Source organism: Schistocerca piceifrons, chromosome 3 (assembly GCF_021461385.2).
Source record: "Schistocerca piceifrons isolate TAMUIC-IGC-003096 chromosome 3, iqSchPice1.1, whole genome shotgun sequence".
Taxonomy (NCBI): domain Eukaryota; kingdom Metazoa; phylum Arthropoda; class Insecta; order Orthoptera; family Acrididae; genus Schistocerca; species Schistocerca piceifrons.
The window spans coordinates 281,026,874-281,044,724 of NC_060140.1; positions in this window are offsets into that span (position 1 = coordinate 281,026,874).

Sequence of the window (17,851 nt, forward strand, 5' to 3'; positions counted from 1 at the left end):
AAATCATAGAAGTCGGGATCCTCACAACTCGTACTTTTGTCACAAAAAAATCATGGTTTTTTCGGTTGTATCTTGAAAACGGATGCAGATTTTCGAAAACGGGAACATGTCTTCTCTAGATGAATCCCTGAATAATGTACAGTTTACATTAGAGCTATTTGCCATGTTTAGTTATTCAGATAACTATAGTCCACGTTGCAAAAATGGGTAAAAACCAATTTTTGCGATTTTCCCATTAAGCATGGTAACTTTAAACCTGTGTATCTCGGTAACGGCTAACAATATCGAAAAAAGTGTCGAAGTTACCAGCGAATATCATCTTAATATCTGACATCAGATCAAAGATCTGCCACTAATAGAACTGGCACTTTTCGTACCCGAAAGTCATGATTTTTCAGGATTTTCACAGGAACCTCCCGTTGGAACTGGTACTTTTATAAGCCGCCTAAGGTCCACTCTATTCCACACTATGTAAAAGAGCCAATCGATTTGTCAGTTTGCCTCGGCTGGAGTATAATGTTTAAATTTTGACCCTGTAGTGTAGAATAGGTACTGTATGCCTGTTCTTCCGACAAGCATACAAATGGTTGCTAGGTCAAGGACTATCGAAAACATTTGATCCCATATCTCTGTGATCAACAGAGTGCAAAATAGGATCCGCTGAAAAACCGCATTTTCGTGTGCGGATTTTTGGAACATACTGGTACCGTACACTGTCGTGCAAGGACGCACTGATGGCTCTCGATGTAGTCTGTGAGGAGGTGGAAGTTCCGTGTCGTATTTGCTGTGACGTAAAGGTGTCTGCTGGCCAACTCAAAAAAATGGTTCAAATGGCTCTGATCACTATCTGAGGTCATCAGTCCCCTAGAACTTAGAACTACTTAAACCTAACTAACCTAAGGATATCACACACATCCATGCCCGATGCAGGATTCGAACCTGCGACCGTAGCAGTCGCGCGGTTCCAGACTGTAGCACCTAGAACCGCTCGGCCACTCCGGCCGGCTGGCCAGCTCAAATCGCCCACTCTACCCATGAAATACCTCAAACAAATTATTTCATATAAAACAAATATCCCCCCCATGAACCATGGACCTTGCCGTTGGTGGGGAGGCTTGCGTGCCTCAGCGATACAGATAGCCGTACCGTAGGTGCAACCACAACGGAGGGGTATCTGTTGAGAGGCCAGACAAACGTGTGGTTCCTGAAGAGGGGCAGCAGCCTTTTCAGTAGTTGCAAGGGCAACAGTCTGGATGATTGACTGATCTGGCCTTGTAACAATAACCAAAACGGCCTTGCTGTGCTGGTACTGCGAACGGCTGAAAGCAAGGGGAAACTACAGCCGTAATTTTTCCCGAGGGCATGCAGCTTTACTGTATGATTAAATGATGATGGCGTCCTCTTGGGTAAAATATTCCGGAGGTAAAATAGTCCCCCATTCGGATCTCCGGGCGGGGACTACTCAAGAGGATGTCGTTATCAGGAGAAAGAAAACTGGCGTTCTACGGATCGGAGCGTGGAATGTCAGATCCCTTAATCGGGCAGGTAGGTTAGAAAATTTAAAAAGGGAAATGGATAGGTTGAAGTTAGATATAGTGGGAATTAGTGAAGTTCGGTGGCAGGAGGAACAAGACTTCTGGTCAGGTGACTACAGGGTTATAAACACAAAATCAAATAGGGGTAATGCAGGAGTAGGTTTAATAATGAATAGGAAAATAGGAATGCGGGTAAGCTACTACAAACAGCATAGTGAACGCATTATTGTGGCCAAGATAGATACGAAGCCCACACCTACGACAGTAGTACAAGTTTATATGCCAACTAGCTCTGCAGATGACGAAGAAATTGAAGAAATGTATGATGAAATAAAATAAATTATTCAGATTGTGAAGGGAGACGAAAATTTAATAGTCATGGGTGACTGGAATTCGAGTGTAGGAAAAGGGAGAGAAGGAAACATAGTAGGTGAATATGGATTGGGGGACAGAAATGAAAGAGGAAGCCGCCTTGTAGACTTTTGCACAGAGCACAACATAATCATAACTAACACTTGGTTTAAGAATCATGAAAGAAGGTTGTATACATGGAAAAACCCTGGAGATACTAAAAGGTATCAGATAGATTATATAATGGTAAGACAGAGATTTAGGAACCAGGTTTTAAATTGTAAGACATTTCCAGGGGCAGATGTGGACTCTGACCACAATCTATTGGTTATGACCTGTAGATTAAAACTGAAGAAACTGCAAAAAGTTGGGAATTTAAGGAGATGGGACCTGGATAAACTAAAAGAACCAGAGGTTGTACAGAGATTCAGGGAGAGCATAAGGGAACAATTGACAGGAATGGGGGAAATAAATACAGTAGAAGAAGAATGGGTAGCTTTGAGGGATGAAGTAGTGAAGGCAGCAGAGGATCAAGTATGTAAAAAGACGAGGGCTAGTAGAAATACTTGGGTAACAGAAGAAATATTGAATTTAATTGATGAAAGGAGAAAATATAAAAATGCAGTAAGTGAAACAGGCAAAAAGGAATACAAACGTATCAAAAATGAGATCGACAGGAAGTGCAAAATGGCTAAGCAGGGATGGCTAGAGGACAAATGTAAGGATGTAGAGGCCTATCTCACTAGGGGTAAGATAGATACCGCCTACAGGAAAATTAAAGAGACCTTTGGAGAAAAGAGAACCACTTGTATGAATATCAAGAGCTCAGATGGAAACCCAGTTCTAAGCAAAGAAGGGAAAGCAGAAAGGTGGAAGGAGTATATAGAGGGTCTATACAAGGGCGATGTACTTGAGGACAATATTATGGAAATGGAAGAGGATGCAGATGAAGATGAAATGGGAGATATGATACTGCGTGAAGAGTTTGACAGAGCACTGAAAGACCTGAGTCGAAACAAGGCCCCCGGAGTAGACAATATTCCATTGGAACTACTGACGGCCGTGGGAGAGCCAGTCCTGACAAAACTCTACCATCTGGTGAGCAAGATGTATGAAACAGGCGAAATACCCTCAGACTTCAAGAAGAATATAATAATTCCAATCCCAAAGAAAGCAGGTGTTGACAGATGTGAAAATTACCGAACTATCAGCTTAATAAGTCACAGCTGCAAAATACTAACACGAATTCTTTAGAGACGAATGGAAAAACTAGTAGAAGTCAACCTCGGGGAAGATCAGTTTGGATTCCGTAGAAACACTGGAACACGTGAGGCAATACTGACCTTACGACTTATCTTAGAAGAAAGATTAAGGAAAGGCAAACCTACGTTTCTAGCATTTGTAGACTTAGAGAAAGCTTTTGACAATGTTGACTGGAATACTCTCTTTCAAATTCTGAAGGTGGCAGGGGTAAAATACAGGGAGCGGAAGGCTATTTACAATTTGTACAGAAACCAGATGGCAGTTATAAGAGTCGAGGGACATGAAAGGGAAGCAGTGGTTGGGAAGGGAGTAAGACAGGGTTGTAGCCTCTCCCCGATGTTGTTCAATCTGTATATTGAGCAAGCAGTAAAGGAAACAAAAGAAAAATTCGGAGTAGGTATTAAAATTCATGGAGAAGAAATAAAAACGTTGAGGTTCGCTGATGACATTGTAATTCTGTCAGAGACAGCAAAGGACTTGGAAGAGCAGTTGAATGGAATGGAGAGTGTCTTGAAAGGAGGATATAAGATGAACATCAACAAAAGCAAAACAAGGATAATGGAATGTAGTCTAATTAAGTCGGGTGATGCTGAGGGAATTAGATTAGGAAATGAGGCACTTAAAGTAGTAAAGGAGTTTTGCTATTTGGGGAGCAAAATAACTGATGATGGTCGAAGTAGAGAGGATATAAAATGTAGGCTGGCAATGGCAAGGAAAGCTTTTCTGAAGAATAGAAATTTGTTAACATCCAGTATTGATTTAAGTGTCAGGAAGTCATTTCTGAAAGTATTCGTATGGAGTGTAGCCATGTATGGAAGTGAAACATGGACAATAAATAGTTTGGACAAGAAGAGAATAGAAGCTTTCGAAATGTGGTGCTACAGAAGAATGCTGAAGATTAGATGGGTAGATCACATAACTAATGAGGAAGTATTGAATAGGATTGGGGAGAAGAGAAGTTTGTGGCACAACTTGACCAGAAGAAGGGATCGGTTGGTAGGACATGTTCTGAGGCATCAAGGGATCACCAATTTAGTATTGGAGGGCAGCGTGGAGGGTAAAAATCATAGAGGGAGACCAAGAGATGAATACACTAAGCAGATTCAGAAGGATGTAGGTTGCAGTAGGTACTGGGAGATGAAAAAGCTTGCACAGGATAGAGTAGCATGGAGAGCGCATCTAACCAGTCTCAGGACTGAAGACCACAACAACAACAACAACAACAACAAAACAAATATCTGCACTACCACATATCATGTGTATATAATACGCATCCGCTCCTATTTGAAGCGTACTCTGTGACGTAACGTTAATTAACAAGACGTTTACTCATTTATAGACCAGGTGGGTACAGAAAACTTCGCGGCTCTAACTCTTGAAGAAAAACCCAATTTAATTCCCTAAAATTTCAGAGTCCTGACACAATCACTAGCAACAATTTGAACTTCCAGCGATCTACTATAATCTTAGCTTCTGCCAGTTGTGTGATTCGCGCTGAAATTCGACTTTCGTGCGCAAAAGAATCTACAGCTGCTCAAATTAGTCAATAGTTGTGTCTGTTTGAGGAGTGGGCAGTAATGAGTGGGGAAAAGTTTATATAACGGTGCTGAGATTTCAAAAGTCGCCGCACAATTATGTACCATAAAGAGTGGAAAGGTAGCTCCAATACCCAGACCTAACCAGCGATCTGAGCGATGATTGGCGGCTGGTGCTATGGCTGACGGATTTCTTCGCATTTGACGCACCACTGTTTACACGAATGCCGCAGAAAAGGTCGGATATTGCAAACTGCGCAAAAGGTGAGCACCGAACATGTTTCCCGACGAACACAAAAAAAATGGTTCAAATGGCTCTGAGCACTATGAGGCTTAACAGCTGAGGTCATCAGTCCCCTAGAACTTAGAACTACTTAAACCTAACTAACCTAAGGACATCACACACATCCATGCCCGAGGCAGGATTCGAACCTGCGACCGTAGTAGTCGCGCGGTTCCAGACTGAAGCGCCTAGAACCGACGAACACAAAGAGGAAAGAACATCAAGCGAACGATTCTGTTTGAACCGCAGTCGACTCACAGAGCTTAAAACTGGAAGCAAGTCATTAAAAAAAAGGAAGTTAATTGTGCAGAATATAATCATACGTCTTCACCTGCTCTGAAGCAAGCCGGCGACCAACGCTAGAGAAATTTCTGGCGCTCGCGGCGAACACTTTCTAAACGCCGCGTCTAAAATGCCCAGGGCGGCCAACTGCAGCGAACCAATCCGGCTTGTTTACGTTGGCAAGCGCGCGAAAGCACCGCGAAACGCATCTGGCTCGAGCTACACTTCAAAGCAGCTGTGTCCGCATCTGTTCCTAACTTCTTCTCGCACGCCTCAGGCCTGCTTCGTCCCATAAAATAGCGCTCCCATAAAATAGTGGACATTGTCTTTCGAATGTGCAACGCACCAAGGCGCAAGACTTGCCGTGATAACGTTGGTAGTGCCTATAATAGTAAAAAGTGTTTATGGATTCGACAAAAGAGAACAAGCACCGTGTGCAAAACGTATCTTAAGGGACGCTAACGCTGAGAACGCAACATAAAGCTCGTGATTGGGAAGAGACTCACATTCCCGATCAGCCGCATATAATTATTATCATAAGCCTTTAGAGCTCATCGTATCTAGTAAACAGCAAGTTGTAGAATTGCTACGTGGTGCCGCCCGAAGTGGCCGTGCGGTTAAAGGCCGCTACGGAACCGCAAGACCGCTACGGTCGCAGGTGTGAATCCTGCCTCGGGCATGGATGTTTGTGATGTCCTTAGGTTAGTTAGGTTTAACTAGTTCTAAGCTCTATGGGACTAATGACCTCAGCAGTTGAGTCCCATAGTGCTCAGAGCCATTTGAACCATTTTGCTACGTGGTACTACGCGTAACGAAGGCGCGAAATAAGTTGCAGGAAGAGGGAATGAGTGACTTATTTTGTTGAGATAAATGTGCGAAAGTGTGCCGCATCTGCTTTCGTGCGATCTGTTCGTAGGTACTGCTCAATTTTTTGGAACTTAACACGTCGTCCTGATAAACCGATGGAAGAAAATTTTGAGAGGCTATCAATGCAGAGAGCTCTAAAATGTTCGTACGCTGGTAAACGGTCAAGGAGTAAATCATTGGGAAAATCGTGACATTCTTCCAAAACAGACGAGGATAAATTTTGAAGCCCTACATTTGTAAATACACTGCCTCACTAAAAAAAGAGAAGCACCCAAGAGACATATAGGATGTCAACGTAACTTCACATGCGTACAAACCGTTGGCAGCTACATTTACGATTAAAGTTTCAGTTCTCTGTAACTTGCAGAGGGACACCAGAGAACGTTAGTGTTGCTCGTGTTAAGGTAACTTGCCAGTGAATGGCTGGAAGAACAGTAAGAGTTTTCATAAACTTAATGAGGGTCTTACTACATAGCGTGAACTCTGAATACAAAGAAATTTTAGGACAATGAATGTGTTTTAAGGATAAAGATTCTGGTATGAGAATAATCAGATTAGCTTTGATATAAACTTTATTATATAAACATTTATGTCGACCAGTAATTCAAAATTTTTCCTGCCAGAAAAGTTTGAGGTCTATTGACTTATTAACTACTTTTCTTAGATGCTTAAAACTTTGTGCACACATTTATGACACTGTTATCTAAAACGTAGACCACAATCAAATGATTTCAATCAATAGTTTTTATACTATAAATACATAAATTAGACAATTAAAATTAAGGTAATTTATCTATAATTAATAAGGGTATATTGTTCCTCCTGGTGATTGTAAGCTGGTGTCTGTAGTCTACTTTTCTCCAAAAGGCAGCCTGGAATATCACAAAAATTTTCAGACCTCTAGCTCAATTTTTTTTTGCATAAAATAAACATGTCAGAAAATTTGATTCTTGGGAAATTCAGTTTAAAGGTACATTTCACCTGTTGTTACTCACCTCTGTTGTTCTTAAAACCCTCCAGTTGCATACTATTCTTGGTTTGTGTGTTCCTCATCTTCCGTCTTCCTTTTCTTGCCCCTCTGTGCTATTCTGGCCTCTTTAGTTGCCTCAGGAACCCATTTTTCGCCTTCGGCCACTCTCAAGGAGTCACTTGTCACCAGTGCTTGTCTCATATTGAAACCACGGGTTTGTCCCAGTAAATCTAAAACATCACATCTGCTAACTGCCCCACCATTAAAACAAATAAGTGCATCTAATACACCTAATCTCATGGTACTGAAACCAACAAACACAGTTTTAGACAGGCGTTCCCATATTACATAGTTGAAACATTCATTAACATTTTGTGTCTTTCCATGTAAGCACCGCGACATTAGTTTAGTGTCACTTAGGTCCCTGTATATGGGCTTAATTGCTTCCAATACCTCAAATGGCAGGGACTGATGGCGTGCATAAGTCTCATCATTTGCTACTGCTTTTTTGTATCCACACCAAGTGTCTACCCCACTGTCGCAGAGAGTATGCTGTGGGTGGTCATCCATAGAGGCTTTATGGAAAAAAGGTTGTCCATACTGCTTTCCTCATGGCCTCAATATTGTCTCGATTCCTTCTTATGGCTAAACCATAACAGAGCTGTAGTTTGTCCACCTCTTCCTTAGTAAGACGACCCCCGACCACCAGTTGGTTTGCCATCACCGAGCTTTTCCCCCTTCATATCTTTCATTAGCTTACGTAAACGTGTGACCATCCTCTTTTGGACATGACCAACACATTCAATCTTTTCAATTTTTACAGTTCTTCCATAAGGCATAGTTTTCAACACATTTGCAAACCCTTTGAAGACTCCGTCTCCAAGGTACTTCACATACCGAACACCATAATCCTCTTCTGATCTTTTAAATATTCTGAGAACTCCCTCTGATTCCATTCCACCACTGCACCCAGAGAAATTCTGAACGCAAACATGATACTGTTATTTCGTTTGCTACCATGGCAGTACTTTGTCATACATTCTAAGTCAATCATCTTCCCATTTATTTCATAATTGTTACATTTGATAATAGTGGTGTTGCGGTGACACCATTCAATGATAGGTGACCGTGCTTCCGCCGGCCGCTGTGGCCGAGTGGTTCTAGGCGCTTCAGTACGGAACCGCGCTGCTGCTACGGTCGCAGGTTCGAAACCTGCCTGGGGCATGGATGTGTGTGATGTCTTTAGGTTAGTTAGGTTTAAGTAGTTCTAAGTCTAGGGGACTAATGACCTCAGACGTTAAGTCACAGTGCTTAGAGCCATTTTTGACCACGCTTCTGCAATGTCCCATCAAAAATTGCAACTATATCAGTGTCACCTTCATTGGATAACACAGTTTCTTCTGCTGCTTTCTTCATTGATACAGCACTCACTTGACCAAGACTTTCACGAATTAACTGTGTGTACTTCCCAAATCTTGGTGGGGACACGTTCATGATAGCTAAAATGTTTGAGCTGCCTTCCTACCCTTCCGAATACACCTCATTCCATATGCAAGTCTGATATTTGTGTTACAAACTGTTCCTTTGCACAATCCAGAAGAATACCAAATTAAAACCCACAGAAATCACAAAACACTTGTAACTTACTAGCCACAACTTTCCTGCCTTCAAAATCTTCGACAATTTTCACACCACCTTTTCCACAAAGCGCACACACAGCAGCACTCTTTAGAAGCGAACATAAAGCACTCAATTCAGAAATTATGGAAATACATTCCGTTAAAGTGTTTTGATCATATTTGATAGAAATGTCACTCTGGGTACTCAAATACACTACTGGCCATTAAAATTGCTACACCACGAAGATCACGTGCTACAGACGCGAAATTTAACTGACAGGAAGAAGATGCTGTGATATGCAATTGATTAGCTTATCAGAGCATTCACACAAGGTTGGCGCCGGTGGCGACACCTACAACGAGCTGACATGAGGAAAGTTTCCAATCGATTTCTCATACATAAACAGCAGTTGACCGGCGTTGCCTGGTGAAACGTTGTTGTGATGCCTCGTGTAAGGAGGAGAAATGCGTACCATCACGTTTCCGACTTTGATAAAGGTCGGATTGTAGCCTTTCGCGATTGCGGTTTATCGTATCACGACATTGCTGCTCGCGTTGGTCGAGATCCAATGACTGTTAGCAGAATATGGAATCGGTGGGTTCAGGAGGGTAATACCGAACGCCGTGCTGGATTCCAACGGCCTCGTATCACTAGGAGTCGAGATGACGGGCATCTTATCCGCATGGCTGTAACGGATCGTGCAGCCACGTCTCGATCCCTGAGTCAACAGATGGGGACGTTTGCATGACAATAACCGTCTGCACGAACAGTTCGACGACGTTTGCAGCAGTATGGACTATCCGCTCGGAGACCAAAGCTGCGGTTACCCTTGACGCTGCGTCAGAGACAGAAGCGCCTGCGATGGTGTACTCAACGACGAATCTGGGTGCACGAATGACAAAACGTCATTTTTTCGGATGAATCCAGGTTATGTTTACAGCATCATCATGGTCGCATCCGTGTTTGGCGACATCGCGGTGAGCGGATATTGGAAGCATGTATTCGTCATCGCCATACTGGTGTATCACCCAGCGGTGATGGTATGGGGTGCCATTGGTTACACGTCTCGGTCACCTCTTGTTCGCACTGACGGCACTTTGAACGGCGCACGTTACATTTCAGATGTGTTTACGACCCGTGGCTCTACCCTTCATTCGATCCGTGGGAAACCCTACATTTCAGCAGGATAATACACGACCGCATGTTGCAGGTCCTGTACGGGCCTTTCTCGATACAGAAAATGTTCAACTGCTGCCCTGGCCAGCACATTCTGTGGTGTCACCGGCAGACACCACACTTGCTAGGTGGTAGCCTTTAAATCGGCCGCGGTCCGTTAGTATACGTCGGACCCGCGTGTCGCCACTATCAGTGATTGCAGACCGAGCGCCGCCACACGGCAGGTCTAGAGAGACTTCCTAGCACTCGCCCCAGTTGTACAGTCGACTTTGCTAGCGATGGTTCACTGACAAATTACGCTCTCATTTGCCGAGACGATAGTTAGCAAAGCCTTCAGCTACGTCATTTGCTACGATCTAGCAAGGCGCCATTACCAGTTACTATTGATGCTATAAAACATGTACCGTCAAGAGCGATGTTCACCAATTATGGATTAAAGTTAAGTATTCCAGCAGCTACGTACGTTTTTTGTTAGTCTCATTTCCTTGACCTGTTCCAGACCTCACGCCAGCCTGCGTGAGCTAAAACGCGTGCCTTTCGGCTTCCTCTCATAGTGGGTTGGCTGTCTTGCCAATCCACAACACATTCTCCAGATCTCTCACCAATTGAAAACGTCTGGTCAATGGTGGTCGAGCAACTGGCTCGTCACAGTGCGCCAGTCGCTAGTCTTGCTGAACTGTGGTATCGTGTTGAAGCTGCATGGGTAGCTGTACCTGTACACGCCATCCAAGCTCTGTTTGACTCAATGCCCAGGCGTATCAAAGCCGTTATTACGGCCAGAGGTGGTTGTTCTGGATGCTGATTTCACCGGATCTATGCTCCCAAATAGCTTGAAAATGTAATCACATGTCATTTCTAGTATAATATATTTGTCCATTGAATACCCTTTTATCATCTGCATTTTTTCTTGGTGTAGCAATTTTAATGGCCAGTAGTGTATTTTAGCTTCTGTCTTGAGGCACTTGGCGGAGTCGACATAACATCCGGTTGGTTTGTGGATGGAATTACACAGTCTCTACTTTCCAACGAAGTAAACCGATTACCATAAAACTTACGTTTACCCCTTCCATAACACTTTTTCGGAGGCATAACTGCTTCCGAGAATGACACAGTACCAACAACTCAACAATGGACAGAAGTTTGAACACAAACAACTCTCGAAAGCCATAGATATATAAAGGAGAACAAAGGAGCATCGGAAAGCGTGTGCGCTAACAGGGCTGCCAACTCAAAAAACGATTATGCAGTGTATGTTTTCGAAGTGGCAAAATAATAATCACGCCATTTGACATCCGACCGCAGCGGATACACGGTTGTTGCCGCATACCGACATGTATTTAAATTTGTTTTTAATGATGTTATCGATGTATGAATCGATACATTTAACTACCATTTTGTCCACAGAACTCTAAATATTAAGACGGGAAAAAAATTCTAATTTTTGAAGCAGATTCATTAGCAAATGACCTTAAGTCTTGTTACTAGGTCTGCTACAGTATAAAAGGGTGAAAATTCTTTGAACTGACCAACTGTGGTAGACTGCACGGGGCACCAAAACAAGGCGTTTTTGTTATTAGGCATGACTGTCTTAAGGAGCGCGACTAAATGACGAATTGGTCAACTCTGATCCACTTGGTTTAGAGACAATATATACAGATGTTAACACACAGTATCCATGCATAGATGTTGTTATTTCATTAACCCCATCAAGGTGCGGTCTGATACTTCAGTTAAATTTTCTACCTCATACTTGAGAGCTGTGTGTTTCAGAACAACAGCAGAATTTCTGAGATTAAATAGATAAGATTTTCACTTGTCAGGTTCGTAGTTGGACGACGCCGTTCCTAATCTAACACGTACGACGTTAAGATTTTAATGTTCTGTGTAGCCAAAGGCTTCACAGAAATATTTTCCAATGGTCTTGCTTCTCTGCCATTACTGCACAACGAGGTTTAATTTAACATGATAAATTCACGGTATTACTTCCTGTCACAAAGGTGTTGCGGTTAAATGTTACTTATATTTCAGGTTCTTATAATTAAAAGCAGACTTATTTCATAATTGTTACATTTGATAATAGTGAATGAGCTTCAATGAAACTACTCATGTAAACTTTCTGTAATTGATTGTGATTCTGCCTTGACTGCTGTACTGAAGTTACATAAATTTGAAAAATTAAACGTTTTTCTATAATCTCATACTGACCTTTGAGCATGTTTTTAATCAAGTAAAGGGCAGAACGGTTTCAGCACTCATGCAATAGCGCATCACATGGGAAGTAGCCAGGTGAATGTAAGAAACGTCCGTGAGCAATTGTTAATCCATTTCACTTGCAGTGTGTGCACAACCTGAAACCAGATCAGAGCACAGTTGTCGCAGTGGTACGTGGAACAGCGTCAAATGCATCCTACATTTCCTTTCCCAGGGCTGTTTATAGACGAAGGTAGGCCGGGCATAATGGGACCTTCATATCCACAGTTAACAAGCTCTGATGCCATATTTACCCATGTTCACCAATTGCGGTCGTAGGTGAGGCTGTGAGCAGATGTCTTCGGCGACTGTTTAACTGTGCCGTATCTCCTACCTGAGCCATTAAATGACATGAATTATTACAATTTCCTCACCAGAGCATTCCCACAGTTTCCGGATGACGTGCCACTCGCTACAAGACAGCGCACGTGGTTCCAGAGTGACGGGGTTCCGGCACATTTCAGTTGTCCTGTCCGTCTATTGTCGAACCGACATTTCCTAAAAAAAGTGGCTTGGCAGTGGTGGTCCTGCACCATTGTCTACTAGTTTCACTGATTTGACCCCACTGGACTTTTTTGTGTGACGAGAGATGGGCAACCTTGTTTACAAAACCCCTGTCGAATCAGAAAAGGATCTGGTTTCCAGATAGCAGTAGAAGCAGTAGAAATAAGGACACTCCTGCAGTCTTTGACCGTGTTAGAACATGACCCACCGGTGTAAACTCTGTTTACAAGTAAACAGTGGCATTTTTGAACCTCTACCGCAATTGAACAAAATTGGTTCAAATGGCTCTGAGCACTATGGGACTCAACTTCTGAGGTCATTAGTTCCCTAGAACTTAGAACTACTTAAATCTAACTAACGTAAGGACATCACACACATCCATGCCCGAGGCAGGATTCGAACCTGCGACCGTAGCGGTCTCGCGGTTCCAGACTGCAGCGCCTAGAACCGCACGGCCACTTCGGCCGGCCAGCAATTGAAGTAACCGTGTTGTATTAATGTTGCTATCTCTTGGTAATAAAGAGTTAAAACTTGTTTGTGTTATTCTTTTACCCCACAGGAAAACACGTTAAAAAATGTTTTCACTGTCCTACGCAACCTCACAGAATTTGTTAGGCAAATTAATTTCGGTGCAGAGAAAACTCCCTCTACCCGTTTAAAAAATTCTTAGAGGAAAATGTGACATTATAGAAAAATATCTGTGTCAATACGCCGTGCAACCTCCCAGAGTTTGACGGTTTAAATAATTCTTAGCCTGCATAAGGAGCGTGAACAGTGTTAACTGATGAGTGATCACTGTGAATAACTCGGAGATACTGCATGAGTAGCCCCTGCAACCTACGTCCTCAATTATTTGATGGATATATTCCAATCTCTGTCTTCCTCTACAGTTTTTGTCCTCTACAGCTTCCTCTAGTACCATGGAAGTCATTATCTGATGTCTTAATAGATGTCCTATCATCCTGTCCCTTCTCCTTGTCAGTGTCTTCGACATACTCCTTTCCTCTCTGATTCGCGCAGAACCTTATCAGTCAATCTAGTTTTCAACATTCGTCTACAGTACTACCACTGTAGCATCACATTTCGAAAGCTTCTATTCTCTTCTTGTCCAAACTATTTATCGTCCATGTTTCACTTCCATACGTGGCTACACTCCATACAAATACTTTCAGAAACGACTTCCTGACACTTAAATCTATACTCGATGATAACAAATTTCTCTTCTTCAGAAACGCTTTCCTTGCCATTGCCAGTCTACATTTTATGTCCTCTCTACTTCGAACATCATCAGTTATTTTGCTCCCCAAATAGCAAAACTCCTTTACTACTTCAAGCGTCTCATTTGCTAATCAAATTCCCTCAGCATCACCAGACTTAATTCGACTACGTTCTATTATCCTCGTTTTGCTTTTGTTGATGTTCATCTTATATCCTCCTTTCAAGACACTGTCCATTCCGTTCAACAGTTCTTCCAAGTCCTTTGCTGACTCTGACAGAATTACAATGCCATCGGCGAACCTCAACGTTTTTATTTCTTCTCCATGGACTTTAATACCTACTCCGAATTATTCTTTTGTTTCCTTTACTGCTTGCTCAGTTTACAGATTGAATAACATCGGGGACAGGTTACAACCCTGTCTCACTCCCTTTCCAACCGCTGCTTCCCTTTCATGCCCCTCGACTCTTATAACTGCCATCTGGTTTCTGTACAAATTGTAAATAGCCTTTCGCTCCCTGTATTTTACCCCTGCCACCTTTAGAATTTGAAAGTGAGTATTCCAGTCAACATTGTCAAAAGCTTTCTCTAAGTCCACAAATGCTAGAAATGTAGGCTTGCCTTTCCTTAATCTTCCTTCTAAGATGCCTCACGTGTTCCAACATTTCAGCGGAATCCAGACTGATCTTCCCCGAGGTCGGCTTCTACCAGTTTTTCCATTCGTCTGTAAAAGAATTCGCGTTAGTCTTTTGCAGCACTGACTTATTAAACCGATAGTTCGGTAATTTTCACATCTGTCAACACCTGCTTTCTTTGGGATTGGGATTATTATATTCTTCTTGAAGTCTGAGGGTATTTCGCCTGTCTCATACATCTTGCTCACCAGATGGTAGAGTTTTGTCAGGACTGGCTCTCCCAAGGCCGTCAGTAGTTCCAATGGAATGTTGTCTACTCCCGGGGCCTTGTTTCGACTCAGGTCTTTCAGTGCTCTGTCAACCTCTTCACGCATTATCGTATCTCCCATTTCATCTTCATCTACATCCTCTTCCATTTCCATAATATTGTCCTCAAGTACATCGCCCTTGTATAAACCCTCTATATACTCTTTCCACCTTTCTGCTTTCCCTTCTTTGCTTAGAACTGGGTTTCCATCTGAGCTCTTGATATTCATACAAAAGGCTCTCTTTCCTCCAAAGGTCTCTTTAATTTTCCTGTAGGCAGTATCTATCTTACCCCTAGTGAGATAAGCCTCTACATCCTTACATATGTCCTCTAGCCATCCCTGCTTAGCTATTTTGCTCTTCCTGTCGATCTCTTTTTTGAGACGTTTGTATTCCCTTTTGCCTGCTTCATTTACTGCATTTTTATATTTTCTCCTTTCATCAATTAAATTCAATATTTCTTCTGTTACCCAAGGATTTCTACTAGCCCTCGTCTTTTTACCTGCTTGATCCTCTGCTGCCTTCACTATTTTATCCCTCAGAGCTACCCATTCTTCTTCTACTGTATTTCTTTCCTCCATTCCCGTCAATTGTTCCCTTATGCTCTCCCTGAAACTCTGTACAACCTCTGGTTTAGTCAGTTTATCCAGGTCCCATCTCCTTAAATTCCCACCTTTTTGCAGTTTCTTCAGTTTTAATGTACAGTTCATAACCAATAGATCACGTAACTAATGAGGAGGTATTGAATGGGATTGGGGAGAAGAGAAGTTTGTGGCACAACTTGACTAGAAGAAGGGATCGGTTGGTAGGACATGTCCTGGGGCATCAAGGGATCACAAATTTAGCATTGGAGGGCAGTGTGGAGGGTAAAAATCGTAGAGGGGGACCAAGAGATGAATACACTAATCAGATTCAGAAGGATGTAGGTTGCAATAGGTACTGGGAGATCAAGGAGCTTGCACAGGATAGATTAGCATGGAGAGCTGCATCAAACCAGTCTCAGGACAGAAGACCACTACAACAACAACAATGCTGTGCTCAAAACGTACATTCTCAGAAATTTCTTCCACAAATTAAGACCTATGTTTGACATCAGTAGACTTATTTTGGCCAGGAATTCCCTTTTTGCCACTGCTACTCCCGCTTTTTATATCCTCCTTGCTCCTTCCGTCTTCGGTTATTTTGCTGCCTAGTAAGCAGAATTCCTTAACTCCATCTACTTCGTGACTATCAACCCTGACCTTAAGTTTCTCGCTGTCCTCATTTCCACGACTTCTTATTACCTCCGTCTTTTTTCGATTTACTCTCAATCCATATTCTGTACTCATTAGACCGTTCAATCCATTCAGCAGATCATGTAATTCTTCTTCACTTTCATTCAGGATAGCAATGTTATCACCGAATCGTATCACTGATATCCTTTCGCCATGAATTTTAATCCCGCTCGTGAACCTTTGCTTTACATCCTCATTGCTTCTTCGATATACAGTCTGAACAGTAGGGCGAAACTCGGTTTTATTATCCCCTTTGGCTCTTGTACATATTGTTTATTACCTGTTTCTCCCTATATCTTATGCCTATCTCTCTCAGAATTTGGAACATCTTGCACCTTTTAAATTGTCGAACGCGCTTTCGAGATCGATAAATTCTATGAACGTGTCCTGATTTTTCTTTAGACTTGCTTCCATTTTGAACCACAATAACACTATAGTCTTTATGGTGCCTTTACCTTTCCTAAAGCGAAACTGATCGTCACCTAACACATCCTCAGTTTCCTTTTCCATTAGTCTGTATATTATTCTTATCAGAAACTTGGATGCATGAGGTGTTAAGCTGATTGTGCGATAATATTCGCACATGTCAACTGTTGCCGTCTTCGGAGTTCTGTGGACATTTTCCCGAATGTCAGATGGTATGTCGCCAGACTCATACGTTCTGCACTCCAACGCAAATAGTCGTTTTGTTGCCACTTCCCCGAATAATTTTAGAAATTCTGATGGAATGTTATCTATCCCTTCTACCTTATTTGATCTTAAGTCCCCCAAAGCTCTCTTAAAGCCTTATTCTAAAACTGGATCCCCTATCTCTTCTAAATCGACTCCTGTTTCTTCTTCCATCACACCAGACAAGTCTAGTCCCTCATAGAGGCCTTCAGTGTATTCTTTCCACCTACCCACTCTCTCCTCTGCATTTAACAGTGGAATTCAATTCCTGTTATCATTAGATATTGTGTGCATCAGCAAGCTAGCAACCTGCTTATCACCCTTATGACAAGAATTGAAAGGAAAATGATGCATGTTCACGTTTGGTTATAACCACTTTGTTAGCAATGGTAACTGCATATAAGTGGCACAATAAAATGCGTCCGATGGGTCTGTCGTTCTGTTTCGTCACATACCTGATTTCTCCGGGACAGTTCTTGTCAAATTCCGTGTTTCTTCATTTCTGCAAACACCAGCGACCTAGCAGCTGTAGTGTGAAAACTGCGTTGTGAAGTTAAACGTTGCAGTTTCTATTGGTAGCGCCGAACGCCGATTACGTCAGCATTTCCCCTCACACGTCCCCGCCCATCTGAAAGACCAATCTTGTCATTTAGATTTTTTTTCATCATTTTCTGAAACTGTTCTTGAACAATGTTGATATGAATAAATACCTCACTAGTTGCTTAAAAATGTGTTTTTAACGCAACTGGTGTGCTATTTCTTCACACCGGGAAATTTTGTTATTCCATTCGTACTGCCACCCCCCTCCTACCCCCCCCCCCCCCCCCCTCAAGGGCAATTGGACTTCTTCATTGTGCCATTTATACTTGGTTCACACACTCAAAGAGAAGGACTGGATGCGATGAAAGCTCAAAAAGTAGTATAACTCCTTCACACAGAGAAAGTAGAATTACGAGGGTAATACCAAAAGTAAGGTCTCCTATTTTTTATAAGTACATAGACCTGTTTATTTCTACAATGTTTTACATCAGTTTACAGCTTGAACATTTAACTATTTTTCGACATAATCACCATTTCTGTCGGGGCATTTTTGTAGACACTGTGGCAGTTTTTGT